This window comes from Pogona vitticeps, chromosome 2, assembly GCF_051106095.1.
Source record: "Pogona vitticeps strain Pit_001003342236 chromosome 2, PviZW2.1, whole genome shotgun sequence".
NCBI lineage: Eukaryota > Metazoa > Chordata > Lepidosauria > Squamata > Agamidae > Pogona > Pogona vitticeps.
In genome coordinates, this window is record NC_135784.1 from 260,034,405 (window position 1) to 260,047,825 (window position 13,421).

A 13,421-nucleotide genomic window follows, 5' to 3' on the forward strand; every position below is an offset into this window, starting at 1 on the left:
AGACAAACCCAGTCTGTCCCCTGTCCGGCTCCCTGGTTTTGCTGCTTATGTGACTTCCTCTTTGCCTCGGCCTGCTGGGCAAGAGTCTCTTCAAATTGGGAGAGGCCGTGATGCACTGCCTGCCTCCAGGCTGAACGGTCAGATGTCAGGGTTTCCCATCTGTTGAGGTCTATTCCTAAGGCCTTCAGATCTCGCTTGCAGATGTCCTTGTATCGCAGTTGTGGTCTCCCTCTGGGGCGCTTTCCCTGCACTAATTCTCCATAGAGGAGATCCTTTGGAATCCGACCATCAGCCATTCTCACGATGTGCCCAAGCCAACGTAGGCGTCGCTGTTTCAGTAATGTATTCATGCTGAAAATTCCAGCTTGTTCTAGGACTGCTCTGTTTGGAACTTTGTCCTGCCAGGTGATGCCAAAAATCCGTCGGAGGCAACGCATATGGAAGGTGTTCAGCTTCCTCTCCTGCCATGCACAAAGGGTCCAGGACTCACTGCAGTACAAGAGTGTGCTTAGAACACAGGCTCTATAAACCTGAATCTTCGTATGTGTCGTCAGCTTCTTATTGAGCCATACTCTCTTTGTGAGTCTAGAGAACATGGTGGCTGCTTTCCCAATGCGTTTATCCAGCTCGACATCTAGAGAGAGGGTGTCAGAGATGGTTGAGCCGAGGTACACAAAGTCATGAACAACCTCCAATTCTTGTGTGGAGATGGTAATAGAGGGAGGTGAGTCCACGCCCTGGCCCATGACTTGTGTTTTCTTCAGGCTGATTGTTAGTCCAAAGTCTTGGCAGGCCTTGCTGAAATGATTCATGAGTTGTTGGAGGTCTTCAGCAGAGTGGGCAACAATGGCTGCATCATCTGCGAAGAGGAAGTCCCGCATGCATTTCAGTTGGACTTTGGTCTTCGCTCTCAATCTAGAGAGATTAAAGAGCTTTCCATCTGATCTAGTCCGGAGATAGACGCCCTCGGTTGCAGCTCCAAAGGCATGCTTCAGCATGACAGCAAAAAAGATCCCAAAAAGTGTTGGTGCGAGGACACAGCCCTGTTTCACTCCGCTTTGGATGTCAAAGGGGTCTGATGTTGAGCCGTCAAAAACTACAGTGCCTTTCATTCCCTCATGGAAAGATCTGATGATGTTAAGGAGACGCGGTGGACATCCAATCTTGGGAAGTATTTTAAAAAGGCCATCCCTGCTAACCAGATCGAATGCTTTTGTAAGGTCTATGAAGGCCACTAAGAGTGGCTGTTGTTGTTCCCTACATTTCTCCTGCAGCTGTCGGAGGGAGAATACCATGTCAGTGGTGGATCTATTAGCTCGAAATCCGCACTGTGATTCTGGATAGACTCTATCTGCAAGCACCTGGAGCCTCTTCAGCACAACACGGGCAAGCAGCTTCCCTACCACACTAAGAAGAGAGATGCCACGGTAGTTATTGCAGTCACCCCTGTCTCCTTTGTTCTTGTACAATGTGACGATGTTTGCATCCTTCATGTCCTGTGGTACTCCACCTTCCCTCCAGCAGAGACAAGAGACTTCATACAGTTCGGTGGTGATGATCTCCTTACCGCATTTCAGCACTTCAGCAGGGATGTTATCCTTTCCAGGTGCCTTGCCGGAGGCGAGGGAGTCCAAGGCCGCTTTTATTTCTGCTAGGGTTGGTTCGTTGTCCAGCTCTTCCAAGACAGGCAGGCACTCAATGTTATTTAATGCTTCTTCGGTTACTACATTCTCTCTGGAATATAGCTCAGAGTAGTGCTGTACCCAGCGTTCCATCTGCTGTGCTCGGTCCTGGATAAGCACACCTGTAGCAGACTTCAGGGGAGCAGATTTCTTCTGTATTGGACCTAAGGCCTGTTTGATACCGTCATACATTCCTTTGATGTTACCTGTGTCCGCTGCTAACTGTGTCTGAGAGCAGAGCTGGAGCCAATAATCATTGGAGCATCTCCTGGCAGCCTGTTGGGCTTGACTGCGAGCAGCTCGAAGAGCTTGCAAGTTGTACTCGCTAGGACAGGCTTTGTATGCTGCTAGAGCTCTTCTCTTATCCTCGATGGCTGGCATTAACTCCTCTGAATGGGCTTCGAACCAGTCAGCCATCTTTTTGGTCTTCTTGCCAAAGGTGGACAAGGCGGTGTTATAGACAGTGTTCTTGAAGTGTTCCCATCGTTCAGATGCATTTGCATCAGCCGGACCTGGAAGGGCTTCCTCAAGTGCTTGGGTAAATTCCTTCACTTTTCTTTCATCGCAAGTCTTGCTGATGTCAATACGTGGTCTTCCTTCCTTTTTCGTGTGATATACTCTCTTTGTTCGTAGTTTTACTCTACTACACACCAGGGAATGATCAGTATCACAATCAGCACTCTGGTAACTGCGTGTGATCGTAATACTAGGAAGGCTGGAACGTCTAGTGAGGATTAGATCAAGCTGATGCCAATGCTTGGATCTTGGATGCCTCCAGGAAACTCTGTGTTGCAGCTTCGTGTTAAAGAATGTGTTGCTGACACAAAGACCATAATAGCAGCAAAACTCCAGCAAGCGTTGGCCATTTTCATTCATCTTTCCAATGCCAAAACGGCCTAGACAAGTGGGCCAAGAATTATGATCAGCACCAACTCTAGCGTTAAAGTCTCCAAGAATGAACAGTGCCTCTCTTTCAGGGACTTTTTTGATAGTAGCTGCCAGATCGTCGTAGAATTTGTCTTTCACTTCTGGAGTGGATGACAATGTTGGTGCGTATGCGCTAATGAGGGTTACTGGTCCTGCTGATGAGTGGAGCTGCAGAGACAGGATTCTTTCACTCCCCACAGTAGGTGGAACAATGCATCTCAGAAGAGTATTTTTGACTGCAAAGCCAACACCATATTCCCTGGTCTCGTTCGATGGTTTTCCCTGCCAGAAGAATGAGAAGTTTTTTTCTTTGACAGATCCAGAGTCTGGCAGTCTTGTCTCTTGTAAGGCAACAATGTCCATCTGCAGTCTACTCAGTTCCATGTCAATGACAGCTGTCTTGCGCACATCATCTATTTCTTGCAGGTCGTTAGGAAAGCCGTAGTCAGGAAAGCCAGGGGTCATTGTCCGTACATTCCAGGTGCCCAGCTTTAGGGCAGAAGTTTTCTTACGATTGTTGCATGGTGCACAGTTATCGATCTGCTTGTCGGGTTTGACCCTAAACCCCACGCACCCCGTGGAGTTAACAGACCGTGGCGAGGTAGCACCTTACTGGCTGGGGGCTGCCCAGCTTAAGGCGGGCGGTATCTACCTAGTGAGGTGCAATGACCTCTCCCACCGTCAGAAGTAGCCCCTGGCGTCCTGCTCTACGCCAATTGAGCAAAGACTTATAACCGGTAACTGCTACTTCCCGTGTTGTTTCGACGCTGTATGCGAAGCTGGAGTGTCCTCTCCAGAGCACGAAGCCTGGGTAAAATAATATGGAGGATAGGCTGTTACCCAAGCAGCAAATCCCCCCTCTCCACGTCGCTGAAATGGTCCAGTGGAGAGGCAAGAGCCAATACAACTGGTTCCAGCAACGTCGCAGGAGTTGGCAGAGTGACACAAAGTGCCTCCGGGACTCCAGCTCCGGATTTTGCCTCGAGGTTATCTCCTGAAGCCCTTTCCATGAGTGGATATAGCCACAAGGCAGTGGAGGTTTAAATTCGGAGTTTTCCTTCTCCTAGATGGGCTGCCTTCCAGGGCTGACGAGCCCCACCTACCCGGTATTCAAATATATAAGCACAATATACTACTAAGAGGCAAAAGCAAAAAACTTTAAGGTATACAGAACTTTTGCATAGAAATATGTGACACAGACAACTTCCCCATTGAAGACACACACACCATGAATTTCTTGTATGACACTTGACTGGAGAGATACATATAGAGCTTGGCAACAGAACAGCAACTTATTTTGAGGGATGAGTAGTAAAAAATGGTGCTTGTATGCATCTGCCTGGCTCTGGGCAAAGTTCTTAAACTGTACAACTGACTGAATTAAAAAGTTGCCTGCTAGTGCCCTTAAATTTCCCCTGGACTGAAAATATGTTTTTACAGGCAAGCATGTCAGATGTATCAGCTTCACAGTGTACAAAATTGCCTACTGTGGGGCCTACTTGTAGGGAATAATATGCTTCTCTGTCTCAGGGATAAACAGACAAAGTTTTCATATTACATTAGAAAATAATTTTCAAGGAAAACTGTGACATGTAAAAGAATAAACATGCAGTGTCTACAACAAAATTAAATTCATATTAGGAAAAACTCAAAGGTTAAAACTGCAGTTAATTTTGAGTATAAAACTTAGAATTACTTCTCTAAAATTCAATACTTTACGATCTGGCTAACAGAGGAAACACATGTTATGCACGTTTATCCTGCAGAAAGAAAAACAAACATTTTTGACAATTTACAGCATTTGGAACAAACATTTTCTCAGGGATGTAACACTGTTACTCCTGGAAGGCAGAGACAGGAATGCAGGCTTGTATGAAGTCCCCTGAGTGTGCAGGACATCATTTGGATCCTTACAAGTGGCTTGAGTGTAAACAATGCTTTCTCCAAATTGGAAGGTGATGGGGAAAAACTTTCTGGTTCGCCTCCTCCCACCCCAATATGCAGCATTAGTCTCTCTACTGTCCAGGTGGGAGGCATTCTTTGGTGATCTATATAATTGCCATGTCCGGCTGAGTAGGATTTTTCACCCAAACAGGATTAGCACATGGAAAAAGCAGTTCAAAACAAGCTTCATGTTGGTGTGTAACAGTTACCCCCCTTAGATTCTCTTCTTCCTCCCCTTCCTTATATGATGCATCTAATGCTTGTAAAGCTGCTTTTGTATCCCAGTCCATGATCACAGAAATCTGGGCCTGGGTCCCAATTCCATGAGATATCCTGCAACTTTGGCTGAACAGGCGGAGACACTGAGGTAGTCGCTGCTTCCAAGCCAGCAAGGAAGGGAGTCAGGCATGCAGTTTGATTTGCTGATTGGAATGCATTTATAGATACTCCTGCTGCTTGAGTTAGAGCTGTTGTCGTGGAGGCTTGCTGAACAGCAGTAGCAAATGCAGCTCCTCCCATAAACGTTAGAGGACCATCAGGGGATGCACCAGCATTAATTTCTGCACGCTTAAATGCTAAATCTTGCCATTCCTGAAGGCAAGTGAGTACCTCTGCTGGAGGAAAGGAATCTTTTGTCGAGGCCTTGCAGCCATTAAGCCATGGTTATCAATATCAGTTGCTTGAGGTGTCAGTGCTTTGAATTCATCCTGGATTTCCCAGGAGATGTTCTCATGCTGCTCCAGGCAAGCCAAAGAGGCTGAAGGGAGCGGAGGCAGAATTTGAGGGAGTTGTTTAATCAGATTAGCCTCGAATTCTGGATCGAAAAAGATGTTACGTGCGTCTTGGAGGCAAGTACACACTACAAATTGTTCTTGAAGATTGGACAAAGAAGTCCCCATATTTCTTAGAAGTGTAGGTGTCTTACTTGACAAATTCCACTCACCCGAGGGATCCTTGCGGATGATTGACGCGTCTTGGGGCCTGTGCCAGGCGAGATGAGTGCGAATTGTCGAAAGTTGACCTCAGTCCTACTCATCGGGATCCAGAGGATGCGTGCGCGCGCTGTAGCCCTTCCACACCGGGCGTGATGAGTAGGATGATAGGTGAATTACCTCAGAGAGGGCACCATTTTGTCGGGATCTGCAAGATGAAGGAAAGTAGGGGTCTTGCAGATGAAGCCTCAGGGGCAGGGATCTTTCTCCTTGACCAGCAAGGGGGAAAAGAAAAGACGGGACACTCGAGTGTATGGCAGCTGTTCAGAGGCGGAATCTCTCTTTCCCCCGCCTCCTCTTCTTTTATTGTATCCCCCTACTACATTTGCTCTAGTTAATCAATACAGAGGTAACAAATTTCCTTGAATACACAGCAGAATAACCAGAGTGCTAGTAAACAGAGACAGCTAATTTCCTTGAATACAAAGGCATCAGTAAACACAGTGGTTGGTAAACAGACAGGCTGATAAACAGTTAATAGTAAACAGACACAGATAATGGTCAACAGATAATTTCCTGAGTACATAGACAAGTTAGACAAGTTCTAGAATACACAACAGTGTAGAGACTGTAACTACATTATCCAGAGACAATGGACAGCAGGTCAATGATTTATCCGTTACTGGAAGTTAGCAGTTATGTACGTGTCTTGCAGCTAGGGCATGATGCCTGCTACTAGCATACAGATATATACATTTATATACATTTATAATATTCATTTGCTACTGCCATAGATATATACATTTTAAAGGCATACAATTTTCCCACAACCAGAACCAGTGGAGAATGGGGCCCCAATTCCCTAAATTCAGTGGCCTTCTCAGAAGGATACTGTAGTATATAGGCTACAGAAAGAATACACAACTAGTCAGCTACCACCCTCTCAATTAACTTGACCAAGAAAAGAATATTGGAGATGGGTATGTAGTTGTTCAAATAATTTATCTTCAGATTATGTTTGTTAAGAGTAGGCTGTATTATAATTTCTTTTAAACACAAGAGGGCACGTGACCTTCCTGAAGAGAAGAACGGATGATGTGTGTGGCTCATTTTACCTTTGTATCTTTTGCAGATATTAAAAGCCAAGGCAGGCAAGACTCAAAAAAAGGGGTAGTAGCTTTGTAGTGTGGAAGTACCTTGTCTGCATCCTCAGTCCGTACCAACTGAAACTGACTCACCCGCGTAGATGGTAAATTGGACTTCTTAATCGGATCTGCTGGGATGAGTAAAGAGTCAAGATCCCAACAGATGCATGCAGTCTTGGATCTAAAATAGGCTGCAGTTTACTACATTTGATTGTAATATTTGCATCTGTGTAGCATTTGTAAGACTGTGGACAAAGGATAAGAGTAAAAAGTGGGTAAATGATTATCCATCTAATCATTCAGCCTTCCATTCTCTCTTTCCCTCCCCCCTTTCCTGTACCATCTATCCACACAGACTTATGTTGTTTTCTTGTACAAGGGGAAGAATGCTGATTCATAGGTGCCTGGTCTAAAAATACTCCTACAGTTAGAAACAGAATAAGCTTTCTTATGTTTGCTTTGGAGCCAAAGGAAGAAATCAACTAAATTACCAGATAAGAACTGATTGTAACAAATCAACTAAATTATCAGATACAATTGATTGTACTCAATCTTTGTGCTTCTCCTTCTGCTTGATGTACCACATGATAATTTAAAAAATGGATATTCCACTCTTTCCTCCATCAATCCCATCATACATCCCAATCCTTATATCTTTTTTTGAAATCTTTTTGTTTGTTTCTGTGGTCACTAACAGTATCTAAATAGCTTTTTTTGCAAGATAATTTATTTAGTAAGCAGTTTCCATTTAAGATTTTAACTGTTGTCTACCTCTTTCCATGACTTGGTGAAATGGAAAACGAGTATAATACAGTTATCTTTGGAAGCTGAAGCTCTTAAACCATGTGCACATAATATATGGTTTTTAATAATAATCCTTGCCACACAGCATAAACTAGCTTTCAAGTGAAAAGGAGCAGATGAAATTTGGCTTTGTAATATACTTGGCTGGAGCCAATTTTGAGGCAAAATAGTATTAATGCAATGTTTCTAAGAGGGAAAAATGAACATTATGGAGAATTTGAGCATTAATTGAAGAAAAACAGCAATATCCTAAGGAGGCCACTTTGTATTAGACCCAAACATATTTGACTGATAACTCAGAGTCTCTTGTGTCTTGATTCTTCCATATCTATAAACACAGTGTGACCTGCTGAAAACTTGAGTGATGTATACCATAAATAATAAAAATAATAATAAGCTTTGAACTGCAGAGCTGGAAGAGACCCTATGGATCATTGGGTCCAGTCCCTGTCAAGGAGGCACAGAGGGGAATTGAACTCCCAAACATCTGGCTCTGCAGCCAGAGACCTGTACCACTGAGCTATCTAGCAGTCGATCATGCTACTTTTTTCATGACACATCTTGACCATGTGAGCTGTAAACTATCTTTCTTCTTTGCAGTCCTCTTTAACAGGTTATTCAGTTTGCTTGACTGATTTATAACTAAATTGTGCTTTTTAAAATTGAGGATTCAACCAAAGAATGAGCATCTCTGTGAGTTATGTTCCTTCCTTTAGCTGATAGTATGTTAAGCTTTCTAAGTCTTGCAATCTGTGTAACTGTGACTAACTTCTTTGATGCGTTTCTTCATCTGATAGTGATAGGCATCAGCGAGCTAGCTGCTGTTGGACCTTCTAACCACTTGAAAGCCTATATTCTCTGGCTTCCTCACTCACATGATTGTTGTTATAATGGAAGAGGGAGATGGTTGATTCTTGAAGTCTGCAGTCATCAGGGTCAATTTGATCAAAAGTAAACTGTTAAAGAAGACTGTAAGAAGAAAAATACTTTGCTGCTCACATGCTCAATGTGTGTCATGAAAAAAATGGCATGATCCATGGTACTTCATTCAGGTTTTCAGCAGATCACACTGTTTAGAATTAATTCAATTACCCATTTCCCCCCTCCAAACAGTGCATTCTTGCTTGTTATAACTTTAATACTTATTTTTCACTGTATTTTTCACAAATTCATTGCCCAGACTGACTCCATCTTCAATAATTTCCTGTTCAGTGACACAGTGTCTAAAAGTATATACTTTCAGAGAGAGAGAGAGGTTAAGAGCTTGAATTCGTCTGCACAAAGTTGCAGATAGATGGTAACTAGGATTGCCATTCTGAAGAAATTAGCATCACACTAGGAAATTGCTGAAAGCAGTTCTGGAGGTTGTGAATAGGGATTTTCAACACAGTATCATGTCAAGAGGAAAAAAACTCCAGAGCAACATTGGTCAGCATTGGAAAATAGGGCTGATATGGTTTGATATTTCTCATCTCCATATATTGCTGTAAGCAAGTATCTATCTCTGGAGACACAACCCCAGTTTTAGTACTGTGGTGTTTTTTTCAGTGATACATACTAGATTTGGTACTAGAGGACACAGAAAGAAACCTAAATACAGTGGTGCCTCGCTTAACGGGCGCCTCGTTTAATGACGAATCTGCATAGCGATGATTTTTTGCAATCGTTTTTGTGATCGCATAACGATGTTTCTAATGGGAAAACATCACTTTGCGATGATCGGTAAGCTGTTTCGCTTACCAATTTTCACATAGCGATGTTTTCCCAACAGCTGATCAGCGGTTCCAAAATGGCTGCCAGGTAAAAAATGGCTGCCTGCTGTGTTTTCACGCCCATTCCTCGCTTACCGGGCAGCGAAAATGGCGGCCGTATGGAGGATTTTCGCATAAAGGTAATTTTTTTGCCCATAGGAATGCATTAAACGGGTTTTAATGCATTCCTATGGGCTTTTTTATTTCACATAGTGACAAATCCGTATAGCGATGATTTTGGCTGCACGGATTATCGTCGCAATGCGGGGCACCACTGTAGTCCATACAGAAGTTTGTGGAGCCTATAAACCTGAGGCTCAAACCAAGATTGTAAATAAACCCTCTTTGCAAAACTTTTAAAATAAGTTTATATGAATCCATTCTCTTATAATGTAAAATTGCATTTAGACATCACAAACTCTTTTCTATAATAAGATAATTCAGCTATAACACATTTTAAATAAAAAACATCATCACATAGTTTATTTTCTAAAAAATAATTCTTATAAGAAACTGATTTAAATGCTTAAGATCTGATGAAAATGATTTTTTGTTTCCTCTGAAAATAAAGGCAATGTCTACCTACCATAGCGGTAACCATCCTAGATGTAGGACATCTAAACTGATAAAAATTTCATGTTGCGCCATAGGAATTTGAATCTATCTTTTCATTTTGCAAGACACACAAACGGAGCCCTTCAATATTTGCTGTTGGCTCTTAAGAGTTTGGTAAACTTTCACTTGGAGAATAACAGAATTCTATCAGGGCAATTCCTTGCCTTTACAGAATAATTCATGGGTATCTGCGTCAGATTATTGTTACTAATACCCTACCCATACAGTAATTCATCTGTGATAAAAAGCAGCAGAGACAAAGCAACCGTCCTTCAATGTGATTACCGTTTCCCCGAAAATAAGACCTAACCCGAAAATAAGCCCTAGTATGATTTTTCAGGATTCTCGTAATACAAGCCCTACCCGCAAAATAAGTCCCAGTTAAGTGAAACCCTGCCCTCCACCATTGTGCAGCAACCAGAAGATGACATGAATAATTTATTTATTTGAATAAATGTAGATTGTTGTACATAAAAAAATAAAAATAAAACATCCCTTGAAAATAAGCCCCATTATGTTTTTTGGAGCAAAAAATAATATAAGACCCTGTCTTATATTAGGTGAAACACGGTACTACTTTCAAAGCTGACTGTTGCCTGAAAGCTATGTGCACGCGTGATGAAGGCAGGGATAGTGAATACTGAGCTAAGTAGGTGCTTATGTGATCAGCCAAGGGAAATAGGATAAATAACTGTTGAGAATGTTCTGACAGCATCTTCCCCTTTAAGGCTAGCTGTAGGTGAGTGCTCCATAGCAGTTCTCTTTGTTCAATGTTTTACAAAAGTACCTTTTTTCTTGTAACACAGACTTTTGGTCGAGGATGCAGTCATTTTAGGATTTAATTTTCTGAAAATTTTCCATGTAGTACTATCTTGCCTGTGCTCCATATGTGGAACACATTTCCCTCTGCATATTTTCCCAACCCAGGCAGTATTTTCTGATTAAAAAAGGAGACCTTTGGTAGAACTGAAAGGCACTGAAAGGGCCAAGAGAATCAGCTGTCTTCTTCATGGGGCAGAACATCCATCTGTCAGCACTACAAAGGTTGGTTCAGTGTTAGAATCAGACCTAAAGCCAAATCAAAATAAACCTCATCAAAGAGAGCCTGTTGATTGCAGGACAAGCATCTGCTTGAGCACCTTGCCAAAGAAGAGAATATTAGTGGCCAGCCTAGATTTACTGCTTTTGGACCCAGGGAAGTTTTCCCTTTCACAGTTGCCTCCTCAAGGGCAGCTGGGACTGTTTCCTCTGGGAAAGAAGAATGTTTTACCTCCCACAGCCATCTGGTTAGTCCATTTCTGTGTAATGCTGTGACATTGTTTATGTTATGACACAAGTTATCTGACAGTAGGTGTTTGAATAACTTTACTTCCTAGGAATTTTCTCTGCCATGCATTTGTACAAAGACGTTGTCTTCATAAACACATCTGAAGATGATAGCTGCTTACTATCCTTGATGGGAAACTGGCCCCATGAAAGAAAGGGCAAAATATTTTCTGCGTTCTCTTAAGAAATAAATAACATATTTACCCACACGGTATAGTAACAACGTTATTGAGAGACATTCAGATGATGGTAGGGTTTTTAGATGTAGGTTCTCAAAATGATTTTCTTTTAAATTTTGATCTTTTGGTTTTTCACAGATTATGCATTCTGAGTTTGCAGGCATGTTTTGCAGCTGTAATCAGTGGGTCTTCTCTTTGAGACTCTTAGTAAAAACAAAATGAAGCAATGATAGAATATGGGTTTTTTTTCCCAAAGACCCTGTCTGTGTACCACATTTTTCAACAAATTGTGCTTCAGAAGTTAGATTCTTTAGTGTTACATATTACCAATGTATACTTTATAACAGAGTCTGTTTGTTTACATGAAAAATTCCTTGGCTTTTCTGAACTTACAAGGTACACAAAAAAAGATATACTTGGACTCCCATATCTATCCATGGGATTGATATCTGCGGTTTCACTTATTGCGGTTTGTTGCATCCCTGCATAGAAGCATGCCCCTTGTGGCCTTTGTATGTTGTATATAGAGTTCCTTCATATCTGTGGTTTCAGGCAGCCATGGTAGATTGTGGAACTGATCCCTTGCTGATTTGGGATTCCTAATGTATTTTAGTTTGAGAATTAAATTGTATACCATGAAGATATAGTGAATGCCATTTGATTCATGTTGAGATTTATAATTAAAACCCTCATAGATTTACTGGAGCTATAATTCCATTTAAGCTTTTTTTATAAGTTGTTTCAACACTGCTTGATACTTCTGTGAAGGTTCTCAGTCATCTAGGTCAGTGGTTCTTAACCTTTGTTACTCGGATGCTTTTGAACTGCAATTCCCAGAAACCCCAGTCAGGACAGCTGGTGGTGAAGGCTTCTGGGATTTGCAGTCCAAAACTCCTGAGTAACCCAAGGTTAAGAACCAGTGATCTAGATCAGTGGTTCTTAACCTTTGTTACTCGGATGTTTTTGAACTGCAACTCCCAGAAACGCCAGCCAGCACAGTTGGTAGTGAATGCTTCTGGGAGTTGCAGTCCAAAACTCCTGAGTAACGCAAGGTTAAGAACCAGTGATCTAGATGAGGTTATCTGGAAATTGAGTCATGGCAACTGGACTTCTTTCTTATTAGGTTGAAATGTTTTGCTATTCATCCAAGTAGTTTCTTTAGTCTGAGGAGAGTTGGTAGGAGACCCCTGATATATCCTCCACATTGGTTCCACTTCCCCCTGATCTGCATAGGCTGGTTAGATAGACAAAGGGCCAGGTGAGTGAAAATCCCAGTTCTGCAGTCAGATACAATCTGTCTCCTATTTATCATGCTGCCCTTTCATCCCTTCCCAGAAAGATCAGGACCACACACCAGAAAGACCACTGTTAGCGACTATTAACGACCCATGACAGTGGGTGGAGAAGAACTTCCAGACTGCTTGATATCAGAGATTTGAGGTCTCTGAAAAAACTTTTAAAACCCCATACAGTTAAACCTCGACTTATGAACGTCCCTACTTGCGAACATTTCGATTTACAAACGTTATTGAGAGAACGGATTAAGTTCGTAGATCGAGGTTTGACTGTATCTCTAAGTTTATACAGTAGTACCTTGGTTTACGAAATTAATGCATTCTGTGGGACATTATGTAAAGTGAAAAACATGTAAACTGAAACATGGATTGCCATAGGAACGGGGGTGGTGCTATATACCTCCAGGCGCAATGCATCCTGGGGAAACTTTCTCCATAAAAGGAAACAAACAAACAAACAAACAAAATGTAAACTGAGGCCTTATTTTCATTTGTGAACCGAAAATTATGTTAACCAAGGCGTTTGTAAACCAAGATACTACTGTATGTGGCTATGTATCCATATGTATCCATTTGATTTCTTAACATATTAATAATATTCATTATTTGTTCTAGGACTATTGTTACTCTTACCCTGCATTTTCTGCTGCAGAATTTGCATTTCTTTGCTTTAGCAAGAATCAATTACTTTTCCTCTGAGGAAAAGACAGATATTTTAATGAATACTTTTGGAGTTGGGAGCATTACTGGTAAAATTAAAATCAAGGGACCTGGGAACAAGATCTGAAGAGACACTATGGTTGTGTACCGTTCAATGTTCC

General features: G+C 42.0%; 1 protein-coding gene across 2 annotated transcripts in view; it reads left to right on the forward strand.

Annotated features, from left to right (window-relative positions):
• EFNA5 (ephrin A5) overlaps positions 1 to 13,421 on the forward strand; it is a 267,498-nt gene that overhangs the window by 64,927 nt on the left and 189,150 nt on the right. The window lies entirely within an intron of this gene.